We start from the raw sequence: 13,070 nt of genomic DNA on the forward strand, positions 1-13,070 counted from the left end.
TGTCTGACAACACAGCATGCAACACCATTTCCTTTTCCACAGCAGGAGCAGCAGAGGATGCCAGGCTCTTCTCCTGAGAAACAATTACCCGTGAACTTCAGAGGAGAACAATGATTAGCATGTGTTCACACAGATGGGAGGGGTGGGGGGGGGGGGCTCTTACAGAATCCTCTTACAGTTATATTATTGATCCCTTACATAATCGAGCACTGAATTAGATAACATTTTGTGCTCTCAGGATACCCAACATCCTTCCACCTCACATCACCCCATTCACATGCACTATTTCTCTCTCCCCTGCTCCTTTTGATTTGATTTTTCTTTCCTTCACTGCAGCAACCTCATTTGGACCGCTGGGCTAATTAAAGGTTCCACAACCTAGAGTAAGAGCCCGCCATATGCTCTAGCCAACATTAACTCCAGAGTGTCACAACCTGGAGCATCAGACATACTGTAGCTGTTAGAGCAGAACAAAAATACATTACCGCCTTCTGCTGACCTCATCCAAATCATAAAACTCCCTTGAATCTCCTTTAACTAATATCAATTCAGTGTGGTTTTTTGTGCATTAAGATAACTGTGCATCACACAATAAACATAAGAATTGTGTCACCAAAGACAGACATCTATTAAACACAAAGAAATGGAGGATAAGAGGTTAAAAAAGGATTAAAAAGTAACAATAACAGACAAGGAAACATCAAATTAATAAAAATTACAAGTACATAAAGGTGTCCCAATAAAACACAGTATTAAGAAGTGATTTAAAACATGATACTGACTCTGGCAGCTTGAGCTCCTCAGGCAAAAGAAGCCCAAAGGGGCCCTGATGGCAAAAAACACTGTTCACCTTTAATCTTTACCCTCAATTAAGGTAAAGCCAGAAGAGTTTCAGATGAGAATCTCAGGAAGCTTACTGGCTCATAAGGGAGCAAAAGCCTAAGCTATAACTAGGGACCAGGTCATGCAAAGACTCAAAGTAATCTCTAAATCTTTCTCTCTATTCTAACTGTAGAATAAACTGTAGAACTGTATTAAACTGTAGAATATGGGAAGATATGGGCCCATTGTCCTCTCTGTACTTGTGAAACTCAATAAAATAAATCATATTTTTGCAATTTCCAAGATAGAAAACTGAGCGAACTGCTTATGTGTCATTTAAGTTTTGAAAGAAACTTTAAAGGGCAACTGCTCCAATTACAGACTCACACTCTTCATCATGTGGACTAATACACAGTATGTGTGTTATTATAACATGTTCTGTGGCTCTACACTTACCCGAGTGATGTGAGAAATCTGACTCGATAATAACAAGCATACAGTAGTGAAGAGTAGCCATATTTCAGGATATTCCGCATCATTAGACAAATGATCTCAAACAGTTCAAAAAATAAAACTTACATAACAAGTGGAGGGTAGAGAAATTGAACCAAAAAGAGATACATTGTGCTAATGGTTATTCTCTTCAAAGCAAGACGCTTTTAACTTTAAAACACTTTAGTACTCAACACTTAAGTTTCTCACTAGACCTTATGTGAAGTTATTGTATGTGCGCTACGAGCAAGACTCCCAGACTGTAATGAAAGGTGTCACGCAAAAGGTGAACTTTTCAAAGTTTGCCCTTAGTTTTAAAATCTGACAGATGGCTCAGAGGACAAAAGTAATTCTTATGCTGGTGACTTTATTTAGCTCATTACCTCAGAGCCAGTCTATGTCTCCTATCAGTCCTGACCTCTAAATACAAAGACAACAGACAAAAATAAGACTAAAAGATTTTAAATATTTTATGACTTTATAAATTTATCAGAGCAGCAGAATGAATCCAAGGCTTTCTTAAGGCCTTCAGGAACACAGAAAGCTGTTAAGATCAAACAGCCCGTTAGATTTTATAATATCTCAGACTTCTAAAAGAAAAATGGCTGATACTGTATGATGTTAACTTACGACACAGGGAGTCTAGCTCCTTTTTTTGCTGCAGGGGTTTTATCACAATATAGGCCGACATATACATAATGTACTATACAGTAATTAATTACACTCAATTGTTAATCTTATATAACCTCCAGACCTCCTCACAACCTATTTAACACTCTGTCAGCGCGGACCACCACCCTGTCACTGCTCGGCTGTGGAGTCACTGTGGACTCAGGAGAAAATAAATAGAAAAAAAAAGGGGGGGGGGGGGCGGCGGGGGGGGGGGGGGCAAATAAAGAGACGCAGAGGCATTTCTCTCATATGTACAACGCATGTAATGAGGGTCATAGTGCCCTAGGCTACTCGACTGTACAGACAGGAAAAATAATTTAATTCATGATGGAGGGAGGGAGGAGTGGTAGCTTTCCATATCAAAGACGGTTGGGAGCATTTTGTTTGAGAGGCACATTTTCAAATTCCTCAAATTCAATATTCTCTTTTTGATTAAAATTCCAAGCGTCTGCCATGCCTCTTTGCCTGATTGGGGTGTCAAGGGGGTTTTTCCAGACAAAGACTATTGAAGGTACTGGATTCAACTCCTTGAGGCAAGGGCCGGCTTCGAGTGTTAAGTGCAGTGGGAATCTGTGGGGGTGCACTGTGCAAAATTCTTCAGACAGCAAATCCCAAATGCATAGTGGGGTTCGTGTTTCTCGTACAGCTCGGAGACACAGTGGTATCAGACAGAAGGGTTTGCGTTTTAAGTTTGATCCTCTCTGTGTCACCGTGCCAGCTTCATAGGCTGCAGTGGTCTTAGCGTAGCAGCGCTCACTTCTTTTCCCACTCACCAGAGCAAACGTCTATCAGATCAGACACATTAAGAAGCTAATTGTCCCCCTTGGGTTGGACTGTTCATTATCTGAGCCAGTGCACAATCCAGTGAAGCAGGAGGAGAAATAGAGGCCATGGCAGGCTGACACATACAAGCATGGTCAGTGGCTCTGTAGACCACAAACAGGCATCAACACAGACAGCCTGTGCTGTGTCGAGCTACCAAGCTGTGCATGGTATCCCTCAGTAAACAGGAAATCCCTCTATGAAATTGTCAGCTACAGTGTTGCAATTACAGTTTGGACCTTCCAACCCCCCCTCCCTCCCTCCCTCCTCCCCCTTTTTTTCCTGAGCACATATCCTGTTAGCAAAAATATTCTAATTCACTTTTGTCTGTCTCTTGAATAATAGATTTTGCAAAAAGCCTAGACCGGATAAATAGCTCTTTCACCCTAAGGAAAGCCGGTGTTTACCATGCGAGGTGTATTGTTAACAGTGCAGGATGTGCATTAGTCTATTATTCAGAAGCTGTATTTACTTCGAAAAGAGTGACACCTTCTTTTCACGGACGATAAAAAAAAAAACTGTGTTACTCTTCTGTTAGCACCAGGAGCCATGTTGGACACCATCCATGTAGAGATGTATTGGCAGGTGAACATTTAATACCATTCACCCTTCCCCAGTGAACACACAACAACAGACCTGCCCCTTTAAGCTCTAACAAATAACTCTCCTCTTCATGGCCAATGTGTGTCTTTATTTCCACACACAAGTGAGTCATGATGGGATTACCCATTGTGTGTACAGCTGCAGTCACAGGATTAGGGATGACTAGGGATGATGGCAGAGAAAACACCATTCTACCCAACTGCACAACGCCAGGCTCTGGCTCCACTTCTGCCAGTTTGGAAAGCCATCCCAAGACCTGAGATCATACCACGAGTATTATCATCAGATGCTAACGTTAAATTTGTTTATGTGAAAGATATATGCTTTAAAGATATTAGAGGAGAGAGGCTGGGAAGGGACACAATGATAAACACATAAATAACCATTTCTCAATGTGGCAACAACTCGTTCAAGATATTCCTAAATGCCTGAATAGCGTGTGCTTCTGAGTTTTGTGGATTGTGTGAGAACTCAACACATTTGCTCATCACAACCTGTCAGCCACTTCCTTTCTGTTGCTCATACCTTTGTGACAACAGTCACATATTTGTGACGGCGGGTGCATGTATGCATGTGTGTGCGAGCAGAGGCAGCGAGCAAGGACTGTCAGAAGTGACACGTGATGACTGGGATTGCAAGACATACCATTATCACAACTCTCACACCTCAGGCAGGCACGCATGTATGTGTATGTGTGAGCGAGCTGTGATAACAGGGTGCACCTTGTGTTCATGTGCTCCTTGTAAGACAGCTGCAGATGCGCCTCATAAGAGTGAAGCAGAGCAGCCGGCGTCATGGGAACAATGACTAGCAATGCTTTTATTACACCTCACTACAAACTGGTAATTTAGTGTAATTCTAGTCAGTGTCACAACAGCAGCGATGTGCATTTCAAATGCTGTCATGTTTTTCAGAGGCTGCAAGCTAGTGGATCCACAGCTGAGGAGACACCATGGTTTTGGGTGATATGCTCGTGTATGGCGCCCTGCCCCCTGTGAACTCGAGTCACGCTGAGAGGCAGAGATGTCAGACTTGGTCGGTGATCGGCGGGGACAGTGTCCAGCCGTCCCATGCCAGCACAAAACTGTCATTGGAGTGTGTGTGTGTATCCTCTCTGGAGAGTGGAAGGGGTGCCGAAGGAGACACAGTGAGTCACACTGTAGATAGGAGGGTGACTGAGGGAGAGGGAGACAGAGAGAGAGATGGATTGAGAGTCACTCATCATCACACATGTGCCTTACATCATCCTACTCCCTCATTACAACCAACACCACCCACAGTTCTAAGAGCATGTTCGAGTTTTCACACACACACACACACACACACACACACACACACACACACACACACACACACGAAAGAAGTAGCCTCTACATCAGTGTGTCAGAGGAGCTTATCCATAATGGGCAAAGCAGGATGTAGCAGTGAATCAAGCACTTATCCAGAACAGCCATCCTATATAATACAGTACTCACGGTTAGAGCAGACATTCAGAGAAAGTGGTTAAAAGCTTGTGCAAATTATCGTGTTTCAGTGTCTACATCCTGATGCAGCCTTTCTCACAGTGACAGGTCACAGCACGCAGTTTTCTACAATTTGGATTTCACAGATTGAATAGAAAATGCCTATTTTCTCTTTGCTTTGATTGGGTCAGTTAGTTATTTGCCAGTGCATCAGGTGATATAAGCAGACTACTGTAGTGCTGATGCCAAAATATATAATAATAAGCCTGTGTTTCAGAGTGAATACAACCACAGCTTTTCTAACCATCTAACCTGCCTACAGTATGGCGACAGTGTGATGCAGCTTTTCCTCCACACAGATAAAAAGCTTTGGCATGCAATTACTAAATTAGTCGAGAAATTAATTTCAACCCAGTGAACTGACACAGAAACGCACTGAACTGCTAATCTGGGAGCAGGAAGGCTAAAAGTCCTCTGGAATTTAAAGTTTAATGGATTAATGATGTCAAGGCTCTCAAGTGGATAGGATAGTATAGCACAAAGTAACTCTGGAGGAATTAAATTGCTTATGGGGTATGTCACAAAGCAAGCCTAAGGAGTCCGAGAGCAGTTGCTTCAGTGTGGAGCAACCCAGTTGTGCTGATGGCTGTGCAATTCTCCGTCTAAGCCTAAACTACCCATGATGCACTAGAGCTATTGTCATGAGTCTTTTATTTTCTCTTGCCTGGCTTTTCCTCCCATACAGGGTCTGTGAATGGCCTATTGTTTTCTAAAATCCCACCCATCATGTAAGGGCACCAACAACATCACTGATCAATCAGCAGCGAGCTGTGATTAGTCATAGCCAAAGAGTCAAAATCTGAAATAAGTCATAGGCCTATTTCTGATAGGCCCCCCACACCATAAGATTAACACAGTGCATAATGAACTTGGACCCAAAGGAAAAAGACTGGATTAATCATTTTGGCAGGGGGTAATTTGTAATACAGCATGTGCTATTGTCTTCATGCACAGTTCCAATGTAAACTTTAGCATAAATGTCTCGATGAAAATCACTATATAAGACCGGATAAAAACAATAGAGTGCTTGGCCCAACAGACCTTAGTGATATGCGAGTCATGAACAAATTGTTCGAAAAGAACGACTCTTTTTACTGACTCGAGAGTGACAAGTCCTCATCTCCACTAACTTGTTCACCGACTTGCCCCTCCTACCTGCTAGCCAGCTAGTGCAGACGAGACGAGGTGAGATGTGTCACTATTGTGCAACTCTTGTATTAACTGTAGTTGTGGAAATGTATCAAGTTAATTACTGTATTAGCCCTGTGAGAAAAGCAAACACTTTAGCACTTGTTTCAACAAGTATTTGCTCTCCCAACCCGGAGCTAAGGTCTAACTCAGGCTGCACAAATCACTAACTCACTTATCCACAACTTCCATGCCACAGTCAGTAACCGTCCAATTTAATGTCCCTTTTTAATGGTTTACTACTACTCGATTCTGATTGATCAATCAACTATGCAACGCTAACTCGTGAGTGAGTAGCTCTGAAACAGGTTGAGTGCTTCTAATGAGCTGTACTGTTGTTGCTAGTGTGTAAAAGTCATGTATTTAAACAAAAGTCATGTATTTATAACGAGATGAAGATGCAATGTTTAATTTTCTTAAGCCAAAAATCACATGCATGCTGTATCCAACTGCATCAACCTCCATCAAACCGTCGACATGCCATTAGCTAGCTTGCTTCACTTGTTTACATAGAATGTTGCATTAGCTAGCTAGCTAGCTAATTAGCAAGCAAGCTTGAATTAATGTCTGAACGCAACCATCAAATCAGCCAATTCATTCAAGTATTGAACCATCCTTTATTCAAATCACTAACACTCTCCAAGACAAATATTTCATGAGACATTTATTTGTACTAGTCAGGGCCCAAGTTGTAGGCTGTAATCAGTAGATGAATGTTCGTTCACTGGTGGGGGAGTCCCAAGGCTCTGGGTGACTGACTCGGTGACTCGAGTGACTCGAAAACCTGACTCTCTTTAATGAGTGACTCATAAGCTGGAGTCAGGAAAAAGAGTCAAATCTACCATCTCTAACAGACTGAGGGTCTCTGTGGGAGTTAATACATGCACACATGCGACCTCAGAGACACAGAAATGTACATATACATAAAATCACACAAATAAATGAGACCATGTGGTTCAGGAGCAAATGTGACTCCAAAGACCACACAAAGGTTTTTCACATGGCCTGGATTTGGACTCATGCAAGCTGAGTGCCTTTCATTGGCTGTAACTACCAATCTTAAAGTCTATACAGCCAATGAAACGTCCTCTTTGTTGTTTGAGCATGAATTTTAATTTCATATTGTCTTTCTTTTTTGTAAAGTGCACTGAGACACTATGTAATTTGACACTAACACATACACAGTGTAGCTGAGGCTGATGGGAATGTCTTCATTTTGTAGGTGTCTGGACCAAACCAACAAGCTAAAATTTTGACCTGATGATGGAGAGAAAAAGTTAAAGGATATGTTTAGCGAGTTTCTATATTTTTCTTATTGTCAAGATATCTCATATGTAGAGCCAAGCCAACAAATAATTGATCTATTTACAAGTATTGTGTGTATATCCAAAGCCTAATATCACATTCCTCTTAGCTGTAGACCTCTGTTGTTGTCCAACAACTATTAAAAACACGTCAGTGAGTCGCACTGTTGCACTGAGTAACATGTTCCTTTGCCCTGAAGATTACGGTTTGTTTCAAAATGGCACCAAAGAATAATAACAGTGATCACGTTTCTGTGTAAAACAGACACCACTGCGCGTGCACGGCAACACGGTTCCATTTAGCTAGCGAAGCACTGTGTTCCTGCACATCTGCAATGGCGTCTGTTTTACACAGACCTACTCTCCGAGATTGAAAATGTGATTGCTATTAGTCTGTGGAGTTGTTTCTAAACAAACTCACTTACCCACAACTCTTTGTAGTGGTGAGGAACATGACAGCCAGTGCAACAGTGTGACTCACTGATGTGTTTTTAATAGTTTTATTAATAATTTTAATAGTTTTTGGACAACAGTGGAGGTCTATGGAACAGAGGAATGTGATATATCAGGCTTTGGATACATAAACACAATACTTGTAAGTAGATTAGTAGAAAAATATAGAAAATCTCCAGCCTTATCCTTTAGGGCATCACCAAACTTATCGCAATTCATCCTGAGGGGGACATGACTATATATCATAAATTTTGTGGCAATCCATCCAGTAGCTGTAGCTTCAGTCTGGACCAAGATGGTGGACGGACCAATTGTCGTAGAGCTACATTGCTAGCGTGAAGTTGCCTTAATAGGTTGTATTATGAGCTGAGGGCCGACATGACATCAACATGATCTGATACATCGTCGGTCATTCGTTGATATGAAAGTGACTAACATCATCTTGCATACCCAAAATCTAAAGACTGAGAGAGAGGTTTAATTGAGATGAGCTCAGAGAGCACTGTGGGGCTCTGTTTCTCTCTAGATACATATCAATTCAGGTATTTTTAGTCAATTTGCTGCCCTTTAATGCGATTCTCTCTCCTTTATAAAGGACACTTATCTAACTTACTTTCACTCACTTACTTACATTCACTAGGGACGTTTTTGTGATCTTGGAAAGTTCACCCTGGTATGTGAACAGAAATATCTCTCACTCAAAGCCAGAAAATAGTGAGCCAAAATGGAGATGGGCCCATCACAGGATAGACTTGGAGTTCTTCCACTGGCGACATATGGGGGACTGCTAAAGTGGATATGCAGGACCAGTATTCCAAGGTGACTTCCTGGGCAAGTTTTCAGGTTAACTGCAGTTTCATTACAATGAATTTAAGCATGTTGGATTTAGAAACTCAACATTTGAGGACAGCAACAGGTTTTGTCCAGAGTGATGTTGGATGGTGAAGAATTGACTCTTTCTTTAAAGCTGCATTGATCACTACTTTTATGTTAACAATGAATCAAATGACTACATGTATGTGAGAGGGCTTGCTTGTACAGACAAACACAGAAAACTATCGCCCGACTCAGCATTGCCCCTCCAATCTTGGAGATAATTTAGCGTCTTTCAGCTCATTGTTTTGGTTTTACAGCAAGAAACTTTGCTCTTTGGTTCAGTCTCTCTGCTATCCTCAGTGCTGTTTTCAGAAGTTGTTTAGTGAAAAATCTCTGAAAGACAAAGTTAGCGAGTAGCTGGTAAACATAGTGGAGGATTTAGCCGGTAAATTGCTAGATATTTCCCTTAAGAGTTGGTGGAGTCCAGAGCTAATAGAATGAAGGGGTGAATATTGGACTTATATTCGTCACATGGCCAGAAACACAACTCCAAATGAATGCTAATTTTGCTGAATGTGTAAATAAGCATGACATAAACTAAATTTGCATGGAAATAATGCAGTGTCTCATTCAGTTACTAAAACAAGGAAAACTTTCTCACTCCCTGAAAATATAAATATTTTTTTAAACACTTACCCCCAACATAATCAGTTGAAAGTTGAAATGAACTTAATATGATATGACAATAAAATCTCATTAAGTCAACTCCATTCTGCTCTCTGTGTATCAGCTAGTGCATCCCGATGATTTTGTTGGAAAAAAAATAACCTGCCCTGTATTCATAAAATGAGCGAAAAGGACTGACATATCAGCCAACAACAACCTTGCTCGGGGGAGCAGACATACAGTCGACCTGGTCCTTCTAATTCCTGTTGCGTGCTTTTCTCACCTGGCAAGTGTCTCCCCCAGGGTAGGTGACAGAGGTCATGAGCGGAGGATGGTGGGCCTGATGCGAAAGCCGAACCCCAGGGGGCAAACTATGACAACCAACACCACCATCATCATCATAATCATCACATCTTCATCTGCAGGACCCCCATTGTGCGTAACCATGGCGACAATCAGAGCGAGAGGGGGCCACTAGCCCTCGAGGTTTGTGCAGTGTCGGGGTCAGTGGCAGTGGCCTTCAAACTGCTACTCTATCCCGCTATGTAACAAAAACTACTTTATAATAACGATTTCATGACAGTGTGCCGCTTATCTAACACCTTGAACACATTTTTGGGTGTTTTTCGGCTATGACTAACAGCTGACATTGTCTGCCACATGTATAGAATGAATCGTGAGCCAGAGATTGAATGACATCCATGAAACACAAAGGCTTTTGTGTGGGAAGATGCACATTTTAAATATATAGTTTTTATATCTGAGCCTTGAGTAGAACATTGTGATTAGAGACAGCCCATTTATTGGAGATTTACAAGAGGTAAACACACTACTAGAAACAGCATACAATATAAATACCCTATTGTACTTGGGGATACTTCCAATATTGGCTGTCATAGATGTTGATTAAACTTGTTTGTCACATTTGAAGCAGCATTTTGCAATTTTGTTGAGCAAAAATCATGTTAAGTGTATTCAAAGCTAGCTTGGAACTAGTGAAGCCTTTTTCTATTTGCTGGTACAGTTTTTCTGTATTTACATACTGTATGCCATTTTCCCCTTGTCACATTACATAATTTTGCAGTGTTTGTTCCAAGCTCTATAAATCACAATTACAAAGGCAGCTACACAAGAGAGTCCTATTAATTTAAATACTAATTAGCACATTACAGAGGCACATGAGACTGTGCAGTCATTGCTTATACTGTATTGCTGGTGTATCTGATTTGCTTGTCAACAATACAACCTCACCAATTATCATCAAATCATCAAATGATTCAGGGCTCATGTATATAGTTTCGTCGTAAGGTGTTTCCATTGTTCGAGTGTACTTTTTACTGTTTGCACACTTGAAAGTAAAAATCAATGTCTTAGAAACACATTAGTACACCAAACCCTGAGTAGTCTCTAAGCAATGAGTAACAAACCAACACCTGATAGCTAATTACTGAACTAATTAAAAAAATAAGTTATTTTCAATGAACTATGAATTGAGGACTATAGCAGATCGTGATAAGTTACTTGAGGACAGTGTGCTACTTAATTAATGAACCAGCATTTATATGAGAATATGCCATTTTTGTTAAATGATGGCCACTGCAGCCTGAAGTTAGTTGCTCTTGAGTCAGTTACTTTAAAGCTGCATGAGAGCATATTAAAGCATATTATATAAAGTTGATCTGGCAAATGTGTTAGCAAACAATTACCTGCACATCCAGCGAACATGGGGCAACATTAGCATTCATTTGGAGTCATGATTACGTGTACCTGATTAATGTAAGCCCAATATTCGCTCTACTTTCATCTCTGTTTTGGTCTGAACCAGCTCCTGAGAAAAATATCTGGTTCTTTAGCTGCTTAATGCTACACTGTGTTTACCAGCTAGTCGCTTACTTTGTCTGCCATTTATTGCTGGGCAGGTAGTGTACAGTAGATTGAACAGAGCTTGTTTGGTGAAAAGGTAAAAACAAAACAATGAGCTGAAAGACACTAAGATGCTTTTATGAGCTGAGGGAAATGCTGTGCCGGGTGAAAATTCTCCGTGATTTTGTCTCTACAAGCATGTCCTTTCACATTGCACATAGTCATTTGATTAATTGATCATACATAAATATTGATTAATGCAGCTTTAATGACATCATCTTTAGGTAACCTGTCTGAAAGCAAGTGGAAAGGGACCACAAGCAAAATGACACCTTGTTTTACTTTTTTGATAAAACCATTAAAATGTGTATTGGTGACATCCTGCAAAGTAGCAGCACAAATAAAGAGTCATAAACTACTACAAAATACACAGCAACAGTTTATCTAAAATTTGCCAATATTAGCTAACATTAACCACCAAAAACTGCCACCAAAATCCCCTGAGTATACTGAATTAAACAATGGTGCATTTTTTTTGCTCATGAATTAAACTTTTCGTTTATAAGAGGAAGATTGCATCATGTATTCTTTCAAAGGTTACGTAGTTTCACTTTAACTCAGAATCTCCTGCAAAACAGCACAAAGCCAATAACTGAATGTAATGAACTGAACATTACTTTAGTACATTATGCAAGTACATATATTAGTTGCTATTTTTGTACTCTCTCAAAGTGGTACATACTGCATTTAATAGGAAAGCATCATTACTTCATGATTATCTTTACCTTCTATTCTTGTTTCCCCTCAGGAGAGTGAACAAAAGCATCCTGTTCATTTAAAGCTCCTACATACAAACAAATCCAAATTAGATTCTGAAAGAACACTATGAAATATGGTTCAAAATATCTGGAGATGTGTTGCTGAGGACAGGGTTTGGCTACAGTCAGAGGCAACACACCGTGTAAGGTCACCTTTGGCATCTGGGTTGTGACTCATTCATCGGCGGGGGAAAGGTTAGGCAACATGCTTCTGTGAAAGTGCACGTCATGCATGATCATTCTTTACTCTAGGCTGAATGGTGTGCATCCTATTCTGTATTTAGTCAACATGTCATATCTCATTTGTGTGTGTGTGTGTGTCTCAGCTGTGTCTCACCCGTGTAGGCTTCGCATGAGAACACAGTGTGACCCAGTGAATGTGGACCCAATACTGGATGTAGGATGTATGAGTGTGTATGTGAAAGTATATCCATTATTACTCCTCACACACCTCAGGCCTCTGCGTCAAACAAGCCATGATCACAGGGAACACCTCATGTTTCTCTGTGTCGCATCAGACAGCAGCAAATCTCAGATGACAGAAAGGCACAGAGGAAATAAGTCTATGAAACATTAAGCAGGAGCTTCCCTGGAGGAGACTGTTATTCATATACATGTATCTTAAACCAAGGGCTTATCAAATGTGGCATGTCTGATGCAGCTTTTTGAATGGCTACTTCAGCCCTACGCACTGGGCTTAATCACAAGCGCATGGGAATGGGACTTCTGCGACCGTGGGCTTACTGAGGGTAAGGCATGGGCGAATTGATTTCAAGTGGCTGCCAGCGTCTTATCAGCCTCTTGCTAAGCACCCTGCTAAACGGCCCTGTCAGAATGCCATTGTAGCCCAACCATGGAGAAGATTTAACTGCTCCTAAAACACAACTACAAGGGTGTTTATTGTCATGTCCGACACTAGAAGTGCAGGAAATTGGGTCGTAGAAATGTAATGAGTGGTGCAATTTAAAGAAAAAGCCAGAAATGAGCAATAACACTCATGAAGAAGGGGAAGGGAGGGGATGGGAGTA

Source organism: Thunnus maccoyii, chromosome 12 (assembly GCF_910596095.1).
Source record: "Thunnus maccoyii chromosome 12, fThuMac1.1, whole genome shotgun sequence".
In the NCBI taxonomy this organism is placed as follows: Eukaryota; Metazoa; Chordata; class Actinopteri; order Scombriformes; family Scombridae; genus Thunnus; species Thunnus maccoyii.